Genomic DNA, 7,893 nt, shown 5'->3' with positions numbered 1-7,893 from the left:
AACCTCTCCAAGGCTATATTAATAATGAGGATATAACCCATACTTTGTACATCTGTGGTGAGGATTAAATTAAATCACACATGTAGAGAACTCACTGAAGTGTCAGACTCATGGCTCATCCCAAGTATGCTGTAGCTACTATTGTTAAGTAGTCCTATGCTTCCCTTGTTCCTATGAAGGGGCTGAGACTCCAAGGGTGTTTTGTGTCGATCTCAGCCTACTGATAACCAATGCTGTGGTTCTTGTTAGGATTGCAAGACATCCTCAGAAATACACATCAGGAAACTTTGAAAGAAATAATGTTTATTACTTTCAGGTCCTGGAAATTACACAGCACACCTGGGGCCACACAGTGGGTTTGCAGTTAAAGAACACTGGTCTGGGATTCTACTTTCTTTGGGGAGGGTAGGGGCTAGAGTTTCATAGATTCACTCTTTTTTGTTGTTTGTATTTTTACTGTTTGTTTTTTTTTTAAATAAAGTATAGTTGATTTACAGTGTTGTGTTAATTTCAGGTGTACAGCAAAGTGATTCAGTTTTATACATACATATATATATATATGTACATGTATATTCTTTTTCAGATTCTTTTCCTTTATAGGTTATTACAAAATATTGAGCATAGTTCTCTGTGCTATACAGTAGGTCCTTGTTGGTTATCTATTTTATATGTAGTAGTGTGTATATGTTAATCCCAATCTCCTATTGGTGAATTTATGTATGAGAGGGGCAATTTAAAGCAAGGAAAAAGAAAAAAATGTGGCCCGAAATGTCAGTTATTTAAATCAGTAGAGATCTCTAAAACAAAGAGTCCTGGTGGTGGGGAAGGGACGACCAGCTCTTTATCTAGTCCTGCGACTGGCAGTGTGTTTTTTGGATACCCTTCTTTGAAATAGATGCTTAAGTAAAAGCCTCAGCAGTCAAAGCTGAAGTCGGGGCTTACATTACAAGGGGTCATGGGACTTGTCCAAAGTTACCCAGAGGCAGAACTCACATAAGGGACAAGGTCTACAAAGTCCCTCATGTTCTCTGTCCATCATGATGTGATGCTCTGTTATTGCATTCTTTATCACTAGCCACTAACACAGTGCTTGTGAAATGAATGACTCCATGCTAACAACACTAATAGTATCCTTCATAATGGGGTTCCACTTTATTTATTCCTTCATTCAAGATTTATTAGACCCTGACTATTTTCTAAGCCCTGAGGTATAGCCAGGGGTAAAATAATGGTGAATGCAGACAGACGCCCTTGGTTTCATGAAGCTTACACTCCATTCTCAGATTAGTATGATACAGATTGTTTCAAAGGCTAGTTTCTCTACACTGGCTCTGGAAAATAGAAAACGAGACCACTTTTTATTTAATATTTTTTTGATTTGATTTTTTTTTTATTTACTATTTTTCACTTCACCACTTTTATTCTGAGAACAATTTTCATTCCAATTCTCTGGCCTTACCAGAGTCACTAAGCAGAGATAATTCTTAAACAAGCAACAAGATGAAACACATGGTTTCTCTCTTTTGATGAATACATAACAATGTTTTTAAAAATCTATTTTGGGATACAACACTTTTGCTCAAATTTTATATATAATGGTTTAAAGAAAAGAACAACTAAGGCACGTAAACAAGAAGCTTTGTATTCATATTTCAAATGGTTCATAAAAAACATTAGCTGTTTTTAAAAAAGCCACAGAGCTCCCTAATTATCATCAAGTGTTATTTTTTAAACTGACCACACAGGGCAGCTACTTTAAGATATAAAACAGCATAAATATAGAAGGCTGAGCCTACACCTTCAAAATGAGATAAATTGGTCAACAGGTGTATAGTAAGTACCTACATGTGCAAGACAATGTTCTAGGTATTGGTGCAAACAAGAGAGACATAATCATTGCCCTTAAAGAAATTATATTCTAGAGGAAGAAACAGAAAATTAATATGTAAATAAAATGTTATGAGGATAATGTTGGGTCCCAATAAGCGCTATGAAAAAGAGAAAATTGATCTGTGTGTTAAAGAGGAACTGATGGTGCTGCCATAGCTGGAGGTGGGAGGCTCTGACATGACTTTTGTGGTGGGACAGAATGATAAGATCATCATGGGAAGGTCTGAAGGAAAGTATTACAAATAGAAGGAATGGCAGATACAAAGGTCCTGAAATGAATGTACTTGATGTGCTGTTCTTGGGAAAGCAAGAAGGTCAGTGTGGTTGGAGCCTAGAGATGAAGAAGAATGTGACCAGAGATGAAGTTCATGAAAGGAGCAGGGACTACATCATGAAGGACCTTGAAGGACATAGTAAAGAACTTGGGGCATGGCTTTATGCAGGGAGATTACACTGACTGTTTATAAAGCTCCTCTGCTTCTGTGTGGAGAGAAGACTTCAGGGCACAGGCATGGAGGTGGGGATAACAGGAAGGATGATGACTCTGGAACTGGGTGATGGACAATGCTGACCTGGATTCAGGTTTCTATGGTAGAGATGATAAAAAAAAGACAAGATTTAGGATGCATTTTGGATAAAAAGCTCATAGAACTTGTGGATGGATCAGGTTGGGGTAAGGGTAAAGGAAGAAAATCAAGAGTTGTTCCTAGTTTGGGGCTTTAGAAATTGGGGTGATGCTGGTTCCATTTGCTGAGATCCAGAGGCTTAGGGGAGAGTGGCTTTTGGTAGGGGCAGGGGTGATGTGGGGATACAAGTGTTCTGTTCTGTTCTGGGCCAAGCTAAGTTGCAGGTTGTTAAGTGCACATACTGAGTAGGAAGTTATGCACACGAGCCTAGGACTCAGAGAAGTTATCAGGTTTAGAAATGCAAATTTGGAAACCTTCCTGTATCTATATATTTAAAGGCAGGAGACTGTATACAATTACCTGAGAAAGAGTATAGCTAGAGAAGATAAGCCATTTAGGAACAGAACCCTAGGCGCTCCAAAATTTAAGGATCTGGCAGAGGGGTAAGAGAGCATAAAAAAGATAAACAGAAGGAAGGAAAACAATGTAGGGGGCATATTCTTCTTGTCCTGCTCTACCCTCAGGACTTCAATTCAGCATGTCCAGATCCTCTGTTTCTGGTGAGTTTCCATCTTGATTGATAGTCCTATAAACTTCTGGATCCAGTTCTGGCTTGGGATCTATATCCTAAATACTCACTTTGAAGATCCATGAGCTTAAAATCTGTGAGGGTGTATTGTCAGGGCTAGAATCACGGGCTTTCCGATATAGAAGAGGTTACAAACAAAACAACACGAAAGACTGTGAAAAGTGAAAATTCTCTGGTTGTACTCATTCATTTTTTTATCGAACAGATAGCTTCCGTGTATACTTTGGGATAAGTAGGGACTGTGGTTTTAATCTTAGGCTCTGCTTCGATTCTGGTGCCTGGATAGGAGAGATGATGTTTCATAGGTGAAAGGCCATGGATCTCTGGGAGAAAGATCTGGAACAAAGTGTCTTACGGTGCCTGTAATAGATTGGAATGCTGATTTGTCCACATGTTTCTCCGTCTTCTAGGCTATTAGTTTCTCATAGAATAGGAGCCATATGCTAATAATAACAACAAAACTGATAAAATAACTAATATTAATTGAGGGTTACCTCTATGCTAGGCACCGTGCAATAAAGAGCTCTATTTCATCCTCAGAACAAACTTAAGAGGCAGGTGTAATTATCATCTCCTTTTCTGAGATGAGTAAACTTAGCCTTATAAAGTTGATTACCCTCTCAAGATCATAGAGCAAGAAAGTGGCCAAATTGCAAACCGAACTTAGATGTCTTGACTCCAAGCCTCCCAGTGACTTAAGCACTGGTTTAAAATATAGACTTAGAGTCAAACAAGCCTTGGGATCTTGTTGAAAATGCACATTCTGATTCAGCAGGTCTAAGCTGGTGCCTGAGAGTCTGCATTTCTACCTACCTCACAGGTGGTGCTGATGCTGCTGGTCCATGGACCGCTCTTTGAGTAGTCACTTGAAGAGTCTATGCTAGACTCCCTCTCATAGCGTGTTTGCCATTTTATGGGTGTTGAGCAAATGTATATGGAGAGAATCAACACAGGAAGATGGGACAATGGGTAAGTCGACTGATCGGCTTAGGGAAACTCAGATCAAAAGATTCAATCTGGGCTTCCCTGGTGGCGCAGTGGTTGAGGGTCCGCCTGCCGATGCAGGGGACGCGGGTTCGTGCCCCGGTCCGGGAGGATCCCGCGTGCCGCGGAGCGGCTGGGCCAGTGGACGTGGCCGTCGAGCCTGCGTGTCCGGAGCCTGTGCTCAGCGACGGGAGAAGCCACAGCAGTGAGAGGGCCGCGTACCGCAAAAAAAAAAAAAAAAAAAAAAAAAAAGATTCAATCTGACCTCTACATTTCTTAACTCCCAAGTAAGGAAGGAGAGATTTCAGTTTGTGATTGGGTTATTATATAAGGCTGAGTAAAAATACATTTCAATCACATTTTGGCTAAAACTTAAATCAAGAAATGAAAGAAATCCTGAATTGGGTCAAGCATCTTCCGGTTTGTACCTTTGTGTATAAGATCAAGGGGAACTTCACCCAGATTTCTCAGGCTTAACCATAAATTACATTTTGTGTGTGTGCATGGTAATTTTTTCCTTGCAGTATTTTTCTCCCTGCTAAACCCGAAGTCCTTACGGCCTTATCTCCCTTTCCTTCATGCTGCTCATAACATAGGCTAAGTTTTCTCTACTTTGCAAAGGAAGGTATAGGAAGCACAGATAACTTAAGGGATTTGCCTAAGGTCACTCTGGGAATCAGGGGTGAAAGAAGAAAGTAGACCCTGTGCTCCTAACTGTTGGGGCACGACACTGTCTCCTTCTCCACCCTTTGCTCTGTGCGACGTGCATTCTTTCTCAAGGAAACAGAATGCTGATCAAAGAGATGGACTTAACCTCAAAAATGTGAAAAAAGGGTTTCTGAAAAACAGGTACTAGGAAATCTCTACTATACTCTTCTCATGAATTCATGAGGGATGCTCAACTCTCTGCCCTGTCATTGTGTCTGGACTACAAAGTGACATTTCAGCTTTCACCTGCCCATTGACCTATGGATAGAAGTCACTCTTCTCATCCTTCTAACCACTACTATAAATTTTACAAAAGGCTGAACAAACAATATGGTGGACACATGATAGATGGTTTAAGAGAATGCTCCCTCTGAGTTGGAGGTGTACATCTGGCCCTTTAAAGATATCCAGAGACACTAAAACAATCTGTTAGAGAAGTTAGACTCTGCTATGCTCTGTGTTGAATTCTTCTTTATTACTTTCTCCTTTCTTCACTTGTTTGTTGGAGGGATCTAATTTGTTGATTTTATTATATGTAACATATATTATATAATAAACTATATATAGTTTACTATAGTATATATACTATAGTCTACTATAGTATATAGTAGCTATACTATATATATGGTATATACACTATATACCATACCTGTGTACCTAGTATGTTGATATACTTATCTCTTCTTCACTCTCTCCTGGCCCCTTTGATTTTATTTGATTTTCACCCACAGTTTCCCCTGTTATAAACTTCTTGTTCTTGGCCCACAATCTCACTTTGTAATTGGCTCAAGAAAGAATATTCAAATATGGAAGCTTGAGGCTGGCTCATTGAAGTTAGTCCGACTGTAGTACTTTACCTACTCGACCTACCTCTTCCTTGCTTTGCTCCCTGGCACTCTTCATGAGTGGATGGGTTTGAAGCTGTCTGGTTGGTGGACACTGAGGGGCAGATCTCATTCCCAGGCTGATAAGCATCAAAGACTGAACACACAAATTGGTTACGCAGGACAGCCAGGAGCAAGCAAATCTGGAGATCATGGGCAGAGCTAGGCCCAAGGGAGACTGTCAAGGATCTTAGCAGATTTGCCAAACCTACTGTCAGAATCGTGGAACCAGAAATAAAGATTGAAGCAAACTATAAGAAGCCAGGTTAACACAAGCATAAAGTAGGAGACATGAATGAAAGAGGGTTCAAGGCAACGGTGTTTGGGACCTTGTGTGCAGAGTGTTATAGGAATAGGGATCCATTATTCTGGGGCTGACCAGATGGTACCAGGCCGGGTTAGCCTGAGATGGAAACACAGAAGCTCAGCAGAGACCAGGTCAGCTTTCTCCACTAGGCTGTAAACACTTGAGAAAGGGAAATATGTTGTAATTATCTTGTATCTGCCACATAAATTATCAAAGTTTTTAGAACACAGAGAGAGTTCAGTGTATACTCACTGCCTGTATTTTGTAATCTGTCTCATACAGATTCTGCTTCACTTATGAAACCTACTTTTCTTTTGAGAAAAGATTACAAGACATGGTGCTCAGTGGGAAGATGGGTTCTATTAACTTGACATGAGATGATTTCGGGTGGCAGTTAATGTGTGGTTCGCCTTTCTGGGTTTGAATTTAGTCGTGCCATTTGCTTAGCTGTGTGAGTTGGGAAATTAGTTAACCTCTCTGTGCTTCCATTTCCTTGTGTGAAATGGGGAAAATGACAGTTTCTGCCCCTCTGGGCTATGATGAGATATAGATGGCTGTAAAACATTCACAGCAGAGCCCAGTGCTTAGGAGGTGGCTCAACAAATCTTAGCTATAATTATTATTAATTATAACTTCATAATGACTATCAGTCAGGGTTGACCCTTTAACAACATGGGTTTGATCTGCATGGGTCCACTTACATTTGGATTTTTTCGATAGTAAATACTACAGTACTACACGATCCGGTTGGTTGAATCCACAGATGCTGATAGGGAGGAACCTTGTAATGGACGAACTGGGGATACTGTTCTCCCCTCTCCACCCCACTCGTGTGTGTGTGTGTGTGTGTGTGTGTGTGTGTGTACAGAGAGACAGCAATTATGATAATGCAAATGTAGTAAAATTGGTGAATCTGGATATACATGTTTTCTATATATCTCTTGCAACCATTCTGTAAGTTTGAAATTATTTCAAAATAAAAAGTAAAGAGAGGGAGAGAGATTTGTATGCAATTTATATGCCATTGTACACCTGGTTAAGGAGTGTCTACAAGGCTATCTCCACATCTGATGCTGAAGTTTGAACTTTACAGGGAGCATAGTCAGTAAGGAAACATCAGGAGCAGCCTGGAGATGGAGCCCACGGGTTCACGTTGGGCTTAGGAGGCCATGAAATTATCTTGTATTTATTCTCCCTTCTTCTTTCATGGAGGCAAATTAAACTTGCATTTCCTAAGCAGCCGAGGGCTTATACAGCTGCTCAATGAAATCATGAAAGACCCAGACTGGTCTAGCTTCTAATCCACCATCTAGAGCATATAGTTCTCATCATCAGGGTTACAGGATGGCTGTTCTGCCCCCCTGGACATTGATTCCATATTCCAATCAGAAAGAAGGAGGTAATAAGGGAGAATGGAAGCTTCTATGGCTGGAGGAAAAAGGTTTTCTTAGGAATCGGCAAGAGAACACAGTTTATGTCTCATTGCTCAAAACAGTATCAAATGTCTACCTTTACCATCAAGGAAGGCTGTGGATTGGGGCTTTGGGATTTTGTTTTCCTATGGACATGTTACTGCTTCAAACAAAATTAGGGTCCTGTTAGTAGAGAAGAAGAAAGAAAAGGTAGGTATTGGACAGGTCAGTGACTTTGACAACCAGAGGGAAATAAGGCAGGAACTTTCAGAAGAAGAGTCTGGAGACTTGGAACATGGTGGTCATGAGTGGACCTGGTTGCAAGTGGTGGAGTCAGGATGCATTTTGAAAGCAAAGCAATCAGGATTTGCAGGAAGATTTTATGTGGAGTGGTAAGAAAAAAGGGGGAAAAAAAAACACCTCATGAACCATTCTTGATTTAGGATAAGGTTTGGATATTGAACTTCCTGGATTTAGTGACAATGTCACAGGC

Source organism: Aethalodelphis obliquidens, unplaced genomic scaffold (genome assembly GCF_003676395.1).
Source record: "Aethalodelphis obliquidens isolate GAN/ISIS:26980383/991018 unplaced genomic scaffold, ASM367639v1 scaffold6, whole genome shotgun sequence".
Lineage (NCBI taxonomy): Eukaryota > Metazoa > Chordata > Mammalia > Artiodactyla > Delphinidae > Aethalodelphis > Aethalodelphis obliquidens.
This window is presented reverse-complemented; position numbering follows the sequence as displayed.